The sequence below is a fragment of the Sphaerodactylus townsendi genome, unplaced genomic scaffold (genome assembly GCF_021028975.2).
Source record: "Sphaerodactylus townsendi isolate TG3544 unplaced genomic scaffold, MPM_Stown_v2.3 scaffold_416, whole genome shotgun sequence".
Classification (NCBI taxonomy): domain Eukaryota; kingdom Metazoa; phylum Chordata; class Lepidosauria; order Squamata; family Sphaerodactylidae; genus Sphaerodactylus; species Sphaerodactylus townsendi.
Genome location: NW_025950601.1, coordinates 1,131 through 13,680, shown reverse-complemented (window position 1 = coordinate 13,680; position 12,550 = coordinate 1,131). Strand labels below are relative to the sequence as shown.

The following is a 12,550-nucleotide window of genomic DNA, read 5'->3' as shown; positions in this document are numbered from 1 at the left end:
CCAGGAATGCCTGGCAACCACCGAGAAGCTCTATAACGCACCCGCCCCCTCCCCAAAGTGACTTTGAACACCTAGTAGAATAATTACCAGCAGCTTCCTTAGGCTGCTGATTGGGAATGGCAGTTTGGGCAGCAATGGGACTTTGGTCCCATTATTTTTTTTTATTTATTTATTTATTAAACTTTTATACCGCCCCATCCTCTAGGGGCTCTGGGCCAAGCTGCTCACATACTCTTCCTGTACATATCTGGTGTACCAGGAAAGGCTGGGTTTTTAATGACCACTTCTAATCACTGTAAATATACAGCTCTGAGACTTCCCAAGACACATCCATTAAAAACCTTCTAAAACCACGACCCCCTTTAATGCATAGCCTGGCCTCCACAGAAAGGTTCCAGCTCTGAGATTCCCCCAGCAGGGGGCTTGCTAGTTTTTGCATGAGATTCCCCAGCAGGGGGCTTGCTAGTTTTTGCAGCAAAACGAAGCTGGAGCCTTAATAAAACACATGGAGGCTTTCCCCATTTAGCTATATAACATGCTGATTTTTTTTAAAGGGCTGCTGCACGCATTACATTTCAGAATTATCAGGGGTGGGGGTGGGGGGACTTACTGCACATGTTAGCTGCCTGCGTTGATGGCTCTGCATCTTGGGGAAATGCTGGCTGTCTGACCTTCTGGATGATCATTTCTAGTAATTTAAAATGGAGACCTATGTATTGCCCCCTATGTATTGCCCCCTATGTAGAAAAACATGTGTATTCAGCACCCCCCACCCCCTTCTGTGGAGTGGAGTTAGACACTGCTAGATTCCACTTATGTTACATTTTTCCAAATTACAGCAGGAGTGTATACTTTTTTCTAAGACAGCTGAAACACAATTGTAACTCTTGCTTAGAATCAGTATGTAGAATATTTTAACTTTGGCTTAGAATCAGCTTGGAAGACAAAGAGGCTTTCAAAATAGTTTTTTTTTAAAAAAAATCTTACCAGCATTTTGACACCCACCTGGTTCTAATGGATAGGAGTTTCTAGATTCTCCCTCATGGAAAGCACCTGGCTGGTTTAACCCTAGAGTCCCACTTGGAAGACTGCTTTGGGTGATCCCATCAGATAGCTCTTCAATCTCTGCAACTAATATGGGAAATTAAATATATTTATATATACAGATATATATAGATATATCTATATATTTCCAAGCACCCCCGCCCCCTCTCTTTTGCCATAAGAAGAACAGAAAAAAGCATCTTACCGAATCTGTCAGGGATCTGAAAAGGATCCATGTTTAAAATCCAAAACTGAGATCTTTTTGGCTTTTCAACCATTTCAGTCTTCAGAAGATGGCTACTAGATTAAAAGGGGAACCTGGCGAAAAAGGTGCGTTCTCTTTGGGGTGGGTCTTTTGGTCTGCGGAAGCTTATCTGATGTCACAGCTCTCACTGATAACCCAACGCCGGAAAGCCTGGGATCTCTAGGCCCTGCTAATTAGCCATGCCGGAAAATCACTTTACGGAACAGTTTTTCACATACATAAAAAATCCCAAGATTTTAGAAGATTCACAATATTGAGTTTTATTTACACCACAGGTTCAAATTAATTTTACAGCATTGTATGGTAGCACTGGCTTGGTTTTTACATAAAGCATATACAAATTAATTTTTATTATTTACAATACATGGACAAGCTCTTTCTTTACATAAAGGTGTCAAGCACATTTTCAAGGCCAGACTGGGCTAAATATTTTTCTGCTATGGAAATATACTGTTGAGGGCACAGTTCTCTGGCCTTCTTCGGTTCGGCGATGGGGACCTCGCATTAGAAATTTTTTGAATCATTTTTCCAATGGAAATAATATTATTCTGATTCAGACTAAAACACTCCAAGCTGGCTCCCACAAATAGACATGTGTTTAACAATGGCACAATCTTAAGATTGTGGCAGGCATCTTTTAAAAGCTGATCAAAATGCTGGAAATCCTCTGAAAGACATGAATGGGACATCTGGCCACCCATTTCAAATATACAACCAACACAGTTCTTAATGTTCAGATGTGAAGCACACTTCTCTAGGATAACACAGACAGCCGCTTTCAATAATTTCCAAAATGCTGACCGCCTTTGCGAAGCAGGCACCATCCAGCCACAATCTTGGAGACCGGAGAGTGACCGCCAAAATTGAACAGATCCGCCATCCCTGGTCAACTGGTGAAATGTGCATTTCTGTAAGAAAGTAAAAACACATTTTACACTGTGCAGGCTTTTCCTCAGTCCCCACCTGCCATACAACCCCTTACAGGTCCATTAACAAACCTGCAGCTCTTGTTGTTCAGGATCTGCACTTTCTGAAGCGAGGGGCTCTTCTGCCTTAACCTCTGGAGAAAACGTTAGTTTTCTGTTCATGTCAGGATCCTGGTTCTCCTGATTCTCCATGCTGAGGTGTCTTTTAGCCGGTCTCTGTTTTCTTCGGGGGGCTGCCGGCGGTGTAAAAGTGAACAAACTTTCACAACTCATATCCATGTTGAACACAGCCCTGTAGGATTTCTCACTTGAAAAGACACATTTATGCCACAAGTGCGTGGCTGTGCGTGCCCCTGTGCACATCTGGAAACGTCATAGAAGCACTCACAGCGCCCAGCTGATTTGTTAGATGTGTCACATGTCCAGCAGGGTTGGGCGGCTGACCTGCGCAGGCGCAAAGAGACCTAATCGTTGAAAAGGACATGTCTGGACCTGCCGGGACTTGCCCTGACATGTCTGCTTTAAAAGGAAAGGGTGTGTGTGTCCTACCTGGCATGGTTGTTGTAGAAGTACATTTTTGCATACGAGTGCTTTTTGAGAACTGGAGGATGGGATAGATAACTGTTTTGTGCCATGTGGGGTTGCCTGAACTTGTGGGTGGCCGGGGCATCCTGTGACTGAGACGGCTGTCTCAGTTAGTCCACTCCCCGGAGAACGGGAGTGAGGCCGGTGATTCCAGCAACCGGGAAGGGGAAGGTGGGTTGGCATCAGGGGTCCCGGAGGGGACCCTGCCCCGGGCGCAGGACAGTGGGGTTGCCTGAACTTGTCCTGACATATCTGCATTAAAATACATTGGAACATGTCCTACCTGACAGGGTTGGTGTGTGAGTACATTTTTGCATACGGGTGCTTTTTGAGAACTGGAGGGTGGGATAGATAACTGTTTTGTGCCATGTGAGGTTGCCTGAACTTGTGGGTGGCCGGGGCATCCTGTGGCTGAGACGGCTGTCTCAGTTAGTCCACTCCCCGGAGAACGGGAGTGAGGCCGGTGATTCCAGCAACCGGGCAGGGGAAGGTGGGTTGGCATCAGGGGTCCCGGAGGGGACCCTGCCCCGGGCGCAGGACAGTAGGGTTGCCTGAACTTGTCCTGACATATCTGCATTAAAATGCATTGGAACATGTCCTACCTGACAGGGTTGGTGTGTGAGTACATTTTTGCATACGGGTGCTTTTTGAGAACTGGAGGGTGGGATAGATAACTGTTTTGTGCCATGTGAGGTTGCCTGAACTTGTGGGTGGCCGGGGCATCCTGTGGCTGAGACGGCTGTCTCAGTTAGTCCACTCCCCGGAGAACGGGAGTGAGGCCGGTGATTCCAGCAACCGGGAAGGGGAAGGTGGGTTGGCATCAGGGGTCCCGGAGGGGACCCTGCCCCGGGCGCAGGACAGTGGGGTTGCCTGAACTTGTCCTGACATATCTGCATTAAAATACATTGGAACATGTCCTACCTGACAGGGTTGGTGTGTGAGTACATTTTTGCATACGGGTGCTTTTTGAGAACTGGAGGGTGGGATAGATAACTGTTCTGTGCCATGTGGGGTTGCCTGAACTTGTGGGTGGCCGGGGCATCCTGTGGCTGAGACGGCTGTCTCAGTTAGTCCACTCCCCGGAGAACGGGAGTGAGGCCGGTGATTCCAGCAACCAGGCAGGGGAAGGTGGGTTGGCATCAGGGGTCCCGGAGGGGACCCCGCCCTGGGCGCAGGACAGTGGGGTTGCCTGAACTTGTCCTGACATGTCTGCATTAAAATACATTGGAACATGTCCTACCTGATAGGGTTGGTGTGTGAGTACATTTTCCACACGGGTACTTTTTGAGAACTGGAGGGTGGGGATAGGGGACTTGCTACACAGCCGTGCCGTTGTGCCTGGGCCAATGTCCTCCCCATACACACACAGCTTGGTTGATTTTGCAACTCAAAGCAGGAGGGTAGGCTTTGCTTTTGACAAGTTATCTCATTGGCTAGCAGGGGACTACCGAGCTGTCATATTGGGGAGCCCGGAAAGACTCATTCCTTTTGCCAACTCCTGCCTTCTGAAAAGGTTCTGTGGACAAGGGTGGGCTGCATTGAACTGAAAAGCTGCAGATCAGTTTTAAAAGAACTTTTCCCCACCAGGATGGATGCTAAGAGTGGGTGGGTGAACTTTTTTCCCCTGCAATCGTTGGCCAGATTCTAACTTGCTGGAGAGTTTGGAACAGCTTTTTGCAGAGGGGCCCCTAGATTGCAGCTGCTTCCCACTTCCCTTCCGCCCCACACAGTGTGTGTGTTGAGGATGGTGGGGTGGGGTGGGGTGGGGTGGGGTGGGGTGGGGGCAGGCCAGCAAGCTAGCGTGTGTCTGCTGAGAGAGAGGAAATGCTTTCCCCATCTGCTATTTTTGGTTGCTTGCTTGCTGGTGAGTTTGGAACGGCATTTTGGAAGAAGGGGGGGGGGTTTGGCTGGGTCCACAGCATCTCTCTCTCTGCGAGGCAAGTCTCTCTCTCTGCGTAGCAAGATGCTCCTAGTTCCACAGCCCCGTTTATTATATTTTTCAATTGGATGGGTGAGCATGGAGGTGAATCTCCCCCACCCCCCACTTTTGGCTGGGAGTTTACTTGAGAGGTGGGAAATGGGAGGGCTGGAAGTGTGTGTGTGGGGGGGAGAAGCAACCCCCTCTTCTTCTGGCTGACAATTTTGCTGGAGAGTCTTGAGCTTGCGCTGTGTGTGTGTGTGTGTGTGTGAGAGAGAGAGAGAGAGAGAGAGAATGAATGAGGGAGGGGCTGATTGTTAGAATCAAGCTGGTAGATCGTGGGATGAGAGAAGAGACGGGGCTGCCCCCCCTCCCCCCCTGCTTCTGGCTGGCAGTTTGCTAGAGAGTTGAGTGTGTTAGTTGCGGCTGGTGTATAGACTGGAGATTGGGACGGGCTGATTGATTTAGGCAGTTTTTCATCAGCACCCTTTCTACAAGCTTGCAGACCTGTATGTCAGAGAGGGGGAAAGCAACAGATCAGTGGGGGCCGATAGATAGAAGCTGCTTCCCACTTCCCTTCCCCAGTGTGTGCGTTGAGGATGGTGGGGTGGGGTGGGGTGGGGTGGGGTGGGGTGGGGGCAGGCCTGCATGCTGGCGTGTGTCTGCTGAGAGAAGGGAAGTGCTTTCCCCGTCTGCTTTTACAAGACAGCTTATTTGGGGGGAGGTCTGCTTGCTGTAGATGTGAGAATGGGGAGAAACTGAAGAGCTTTGGTAAAAGAGTTTGTTTTATTTCATTTTTGCCAGATAGCTGTTTTTGAAAGGATTGTTTTCTCCAGATGGGGCAGGGTCTGTGAAGGGGATGCCTTAGCTTGGAAGAATTAGATTGTCTCTCACCCTAGAATTGCACAGGGCAGCCTGTGAAAGCACAGCTTTTGCACCTAATCTAACATTCAGTATGGGGGGGGGGTAAACAGAGCAAGTGCATTTCCTTTTCCCTTGAATTCTTGCTAGAGAGAGAGAGAGAGAACCCGCTGATAGTCAACTGCTGGGCAAAGTCTGATGAAACACACACGCTCAGCCCCAAATACAAGGCAGTCTTCAAATGTCTGCCTCTCTCCATGCATGCAGGCTCCACAAATCAGCCCTAACCCCTGAAAAGGACATGACTTGCCCTGGCATGCCTGGGTGTTCAAACCACATGTGTCCCACACAAGCACCACCCACCGTGAACCCTGGCAAAAGCACCCGGAAGTCCCGCCTTCTGCCACAGGAAGTCCCGCCTTCCCGTGACCCCTGAGCCACGCCCCAAAAACTGTCAGATGACATTTTGTCCGTCCTTACACTACTTACATAGTCTGTGCAGAGCTGGACTGGTGGGCGAGCTCCTCCGAGGTGATGTCATATACCTCGAAAGCCATTCGTATTGCTAGGAGCTCCTGTGTGAACCTCACCTCCTTCAAGATGAATTGAATCACCTAAACAGGGCTCTACAGGCTAATGGTTACTCTAATACAGAAATCAGAAGGGCTGCAAGAACAAGAACAAGCCACGTGAACAAAGATAAAGAGCCATCTAGAGAGAAAGTGTTCTTACCATACATCAAGGGAACCACGGATCGCATAGGAAAACTGATGAAGAAGCACAACCTACAAACAATCTACAGACCCACTAAGAAAATTCAACAGATGCTACGTTCAGCAAAGGATAAGAGGGATCCTTTAGCTACTGCAGGAGTCGCAACAAAAGGACCGCTCACAGAAAATATCATCACAACCAGAGGGGTCAAACAAGGCTGTACATTGGCCCCCACTTTGTTCAATATATTCCTTAGTGATCTAGTGCCAACCCTCCAGAAGGCCAATGGGCATGTTCCCAAACTAAGCACTAAACACGTGCCCGCGTTACTGTATGCTGACGACACCGTTCTTCTTTCCCACACTAAAGTTGGTCTCACTCGTCTCTTAAATTGCTGTGCTGAATATTGTAAGAGGAATGAACTGGTAATTAACTATGAAAAAACCAAAATAATGGTCTTCGCTAGAAGACCCCCTAGTCATACATGGACCATCAATAACAGACCCATAGAACAAGTTAACCAGTTCAAATATTTGGGCATAACTCTTACCTACTTAACCTTAATTGGGCAGTACACTTAGGAAATTAGCACTTTCGCTGCAGCCAACAACAGTGCCCTAGCAATTCAGCGTTTCTTTTTCACTGTGGGCCGCCAGTATATACCATCCGCATTGAAGGTGTTCCCAATGCTAAATCACGACTCTCGGCTCCTCTATGGAGCACCTATTTGGATCGAAGACTATAAACAAAAATATAAACACAGCCCAGTCCCGTTTCTTCCACAAGAGTATGGGCTTACCAAATTGAGAGAGAGAAGTATAGCTATGCGGCCCTATGTTTAGAACTTCGAGGGCAAATATCGCATATGCCACGATGAGCTGTGCTGAGAACTGTCAGATACTGGCTCACGTATCCACTATTTGCAGGATCACTCCAGTTTATTTACACCTCATGCTTTCCGACTATGCAAATTCTGGGTGGCTGAAACTAGTTGAGGGAAAAATCAACACTCTTGGCTTTTCATTAGAGTTGTTGATCCCTCTTTCCCTATCAGAAGCATATAGCTGCTTGGAAACTAAGCTATTATTAGAACAAGAGTATAGGGATATGATAACAGCTCGCGAGGAAGCGTGTTTACAACCCTGCTTATTCCAATTGAACAAGGACACATGGCCAATTATTATTTACAGTGGATCACCAACCCTAAATTAAGAAGAGCTTTAACACTGGCCAGATTCAATCTAATGCCTTCTATGCTGCTCTATGGCAGATATCAACAAATTGATAAACAGAGGAGGCTATGTCCATGCAATATGGGTCGAGTGGAGACACTTTCGATCATACCCTCTTTCATTGTGTAAGGTTTGCAAAAATCAGAATGTCTGTCTGCACTTATCCCATTTCTGTATAACAATCTAACTGATGCTCTTAAGATACCTATGCTTTTGAACAACATGGATCCCACAGTGTGTGAGAATGTAGCAAAATTTCTGCTAACAATAATAGACGTAAGTCTAGATGAATACCAACCAATGTCTATGTATTATGACCGCATATAGCCAGCAGTGATTTTGCTGGCTTCTGTCAGTGTCCGATGACGTTTGGGTGGGTTAACTTAGCTGAAGGAATGTCCTGTAGTTACAGAAGGACCATGTATATATTTTAGTATTTAGTATTTTAGTACCAGTGTCTATAATTGTGAGCAATAATGGGCAAATTTTGTATGCGGATTTTGTATGTTTATTTTATGCCAATAAAGGCTTGTGACTGACTGCAGGAGTCTCCCGCATACCATGCAGCTGTGGACAAGTCTACATAGGAACCACCAAACGCAGCGCGCAGACAGTGCGTATCAAAGAACACCAAAGGCACTGCAGACTTTTTCAGTGTTATTTGGAGTACTTTAGGTGAACAGAGTCAAGTACTGGGCTATTATTTAGTAGTGGGTTTTTTTCCAGTCCGTAACCAAAGTTTTTCCCCCTGATAACAATATTGGAGTGCATACAATCCTGGAATGGCTAGTATTGTGTGTCATTTGTAGAACTGCAGGTTGAAAAGGCTGGTGGTTGAGTAATGACTTAATTTTGATGGGGGAATGGCTTCCAGGAACCAATGCAGCATATGTTCAAATTATTTGACAGGATAATCTCATTAATCTGAATTCTAAGGTGCTACACACCTTGCAGCTGTCAGTCCAGAACAATGAGTTCTGTGTAACAGTTTATAAAAGCAGTCATATAACCCAAAGATTACATCTATACATTTTTTCCCCTAAACTCTGTCGATCAACATCTGGGCATCTGAGGCTGGAACCTAGGGGTGTGGCAGGATATGGTTCTTCTCCTTACAAAACAAAAACTTGGTGATCCAAGAGTCTGCACTGGGAATCTGCTAGGAGCTTATAGTCCAGTCCAAGTGGGGAGGGCAAATGGGGTTTGGGAGTAGTGGAGGGCTGCGCTATCATGTTCCCCCCCTCTCCGTTGCCATAAAGGGCACCCGTGCTGGCATATAGAGCAAAGACGCTGGCTCCTGGTCACCCAACAGGTCCATGGCAGGCTAGCCTGGAAGGGGGTGCAACCACAGGGCTTCGCTGGCATTTGAGCAGATGCTGGTGGGGGGGAGGGGGCACCCGGGGTGTTCCACTCGTGTTCCAGCCTGGGAACGCTGCCCTCCGTGACTGCAGACTTGCACCATAAATCTGCTTCAGCTATGGAGTGATTTGGGCAGCAGGGGGGTTCTCAAATTTCCCTCCTTTCTGTGCTGCCCGAAGCCCCTTTGGAGGTGGTGTGGCGCTGCCTTCACCATGCTGTCCCAGGTGGTATCCCCCCATCCCGATCTTGATTACACTGTTAGGGTACCATCTTTGTTATTTATATTATTTTAGGGATTTTAATCTATTTTAACTGTTTTTATATCTATATCTATATAGATATATCTATATATCTATATCTATATCTATATCTATATCTATATCTATATCTATATATATATATATATATATATATATATATAGAGAGAGAGAGAGAGAGAGAGAGAGAGAGACCTGTTATTCCCTGCCCCAAACCCCCCTGTAGTTTATTTATTTATTTATTTGTTATATTTATATCCTGCCTTATCCCTGAAGTTAGGGGTAGGTGGGATATAAATAAAAAATATAAACAAACAAGCATTCTATACATTCTTCCAGATTCCATCAGGAGACAGGGAAAGTACATAGCACAAAGAAGAAATCAAAGCACAATTCCTTTCTAGTGCTGACTGAGGAAAGTAGCTTCCTTCCTTCCTTCCTTCCTTCCTTCCTTCCTTCCTTCCTTCCTTCCTTCCTTCCTTCCTTCCTTCCTTCCTTCCTTCCTTCCTTCCTTCCTTCCTTCCTTCCTTCCTTCCTTCCTTCCTTCCTTCCTTCCTTCCTTCCTTCCTTCCTTCCTTCCTTCCTTCCTTCCTTCCTTCCTTCCTTCCTTGTCTTTCTATCTGTCCCTCTCCCCAGCTTTCCCTCCATGATTTCTCATCTGACTTTGGCCCTTCATAATTGTTACCGTGACCACATCATCTTCTTGATTTAAAAAAAATATTGTGGCATTTGAAATAGGAGCAAAAATATTGTGGCCTGAACTTTCTAAAATAAAAACTTAATTCATAAGTATTTGGCAGAATGGAACAAGCATAGAAATGGCATGGTGTGCAGTGAACTAGATTGGGAAGGAAGTATCAGCCAAGTTCCCCTCTCTCCTGCAAGAATACTATTCCTTCTATTGTTAGTAAACAGAGTATGTCTGCATGAGCCCCCATGAAGAAAGCAACCTTAGAGAAGGACTAATGTTCAAAGTGAGAGAACTAAGGAGTCGTCAACAATCTCCAAAATAACAAAATCGCCTTCTTCTGTGTTGTTCATCCCACGTTCTGAGATTTGCTTCTAGTGATTTATGAAACCTCAGAAATGCATAAAGAGCAAAGTGGGATTACGATGTGCGAAGAATTGGTAGAAACGTCTACTTTGTCATTCATTCACTCACATGAGCATTTTCAGTCTGAAGTGGTACAGCCAAGGTACTGATTTACCATCTCAATGAGAACTAAGACAACTAGGCTTTTAGAAGAATTCTATTAACAATCTGCCATTTCTTTTTGCACTAGGCAATGGAAATGTATCTTCCGTTCTGTGGGATTGCCATCTCTAACGCTCAGCTGTTCGCAGCTTCCAGGAAGGAGTATGATAGAAGCAGGGGAAGGTAAAAAATAGTAACTTGGACAATACCCAATTACTTTTATATTTTTCTTTCCTTTATGTATCAGCTACTCATAATCGTACACATTTGCAGATTAATCATCCCTTATTTCCCAATAAATTGTTGATGCTTTGATTAGTGAACGTTGCACAGAGAAGATACACTGAACATAGACTGTTTGGCTGTTCAGTGTTAGCATTTTGCTGTCAGTTTCATGGACTTTTCCACACAACCAAAATAAAACATTTTGAGGAAGGAAATAAAACTACGAGGAGCTTCCAATGTTTTTAGCCCCAAATGTTTTATTTCCAGCATGAACTTTTTTAAAATCCCTCCTGTTTTCCGGCTATTCTTTTGTTGAAAGGTTTGAAAATGTTTTGGCTTGCTGTGTGTATCTTTTTAAACCATTTCCCCAGCCTCTCTGCAGTCTCCGGACATCTTCCTTGGTGCCATTTTTGAGCTTGTTCTGTCATCTTGCCTGTTAATGTTCATCAGGTTTTTTTAAAAAAAATTGGGGGTGGTATCTTTGAAGCTTTGACTGCACGATCTATGAAGTGTTGTAGCACGGGGCTCTGAAGCATCAAAGCATCAAATCCACGGAGAACTAACACAATACAGAATAAGCACAAAATGACAGCCAGGAATCATTTTAAGGGGGTGAGTGCGAACGAACGAACGAACGGGGGCATTGGAAACATTTGCAAATGTTTTGTGAACATTTTCATTGACTTTTGCAGAAAAGGCCAATGTTTTGCTCTGTTAGCCAAAGTAAAAACCTTGTTGTATAAGGGTTCAACTGGACAATATGTGTGACATGAGGTAGGTCATGGGTTCCCCAACTCAACCCAATGTGTCAAAGAACTAATATTCTGTGGGGTCAGATTTAGCTCAGAAGTGTGCCATGGAACCAGGAGGGGTCTCAGCCTTCTTTCCAGTGCCATTTTCCTGTGCTGAAATGGCAGGAGGCAGGCTGCTCCCCCCACTGCACTTAGAACATAGGGAGCCCCACAGTGGGGCAAACGTCTCTCACCCCACTACACTCCTTTCAGCTTGGGAAAATGATGCAGGAGGGAAGGTTGAGGCCCCTCGTCATCCTGTGCCATACCAGCTGAATCTGGCCCTGCAGTGCTTGGGAATGGAGAAATAAGGAACTCACATTTCATGCACTCTCTTTTTCCTCCAGTGACACAGTCTGCTGGGACTGAAGAAATGTCTTGGTCCATCCCGCACAGCGCAAATGAAACGTTTTAAGGCTGAAATATACAACGTTTCCTGTTGGAATTATGCAGAGCTTCCATTTTGAAAACTTTTTTTTTTAAAAAAACCCTGCCTTACAGTGTTTTATATCGAAAGCTGTTTTCACCATGGCTCTGGCTCTATGTTAAACGTACACAGTACAAATATAAATAAAGTCAAATCCCACTACACCACACTGGATCTCAGAATTTGGGGCTCTAAAGTTAACATGGAACAGTTTATTCCAGAATCAGTTCAGTTATTTTCTGATATCTTAAATCACTTGTGTGAAACCCTGAAGTGGCTCCTCACTGGGAACCAACAGTCTCATTTGAGTTCACTGAAACTGGGCCAGGATCTGTGATAAGGACAGGATCTGTGATAAGGCCCTTTCCCTTCTCCTGCAGCTGAATTTAATTTGTGAGAAAGGAAATCAGCATTGTATAAAATTAATAACTGTTGGATACAAAAATTCCACAGGCATTGATTCATTACTCAGCTTTCCATCCGTATATGCAGGCCTTGCTCGAGGTGGTTAATGATCTCTTTGAGGAACAGACAGACTTAGAGAAAATTGTGAAGGAAATTATGCACCGAGCCCAAACTCTACTGAAGTGTGAACGTTGCTCCGTATTGCTTCTTGAGGACATTGAATCTCCGGTAAGCCGTCCTTTTTGAAAATATATATTAAAAGGCATGTTTTTTGCTTTTCTGTGCTCTGTCTTACAGCTCTTGTTAAGATGCAAGATTTTTTATTAAATATACCAATTTAGAGTTT

At 45.4% G+C, this 12,550-nt stretch overlaps 1 long non-coding RNA gene across 1 annotated transcript; it reads left to right on the top strand.

Annotated features, from left to right (window-relative positions):
* Positions 1–5,465: 5,465 nt before the first annotated feature.
* On the top strand, positions 5,466–12,154 carry LOC125425409. Its single transcript, XR_007243360.1, has 3 exons — positions 5,466–5,655; positions 8,882–8,884; positions 12,141–12,154. It is a non-coding gene; the product is annotated as an uncharacterized LOC125425409 (long non-coding RNA).
* Positions 12,155–12,550: the final 396 nt, after the last annotated feature.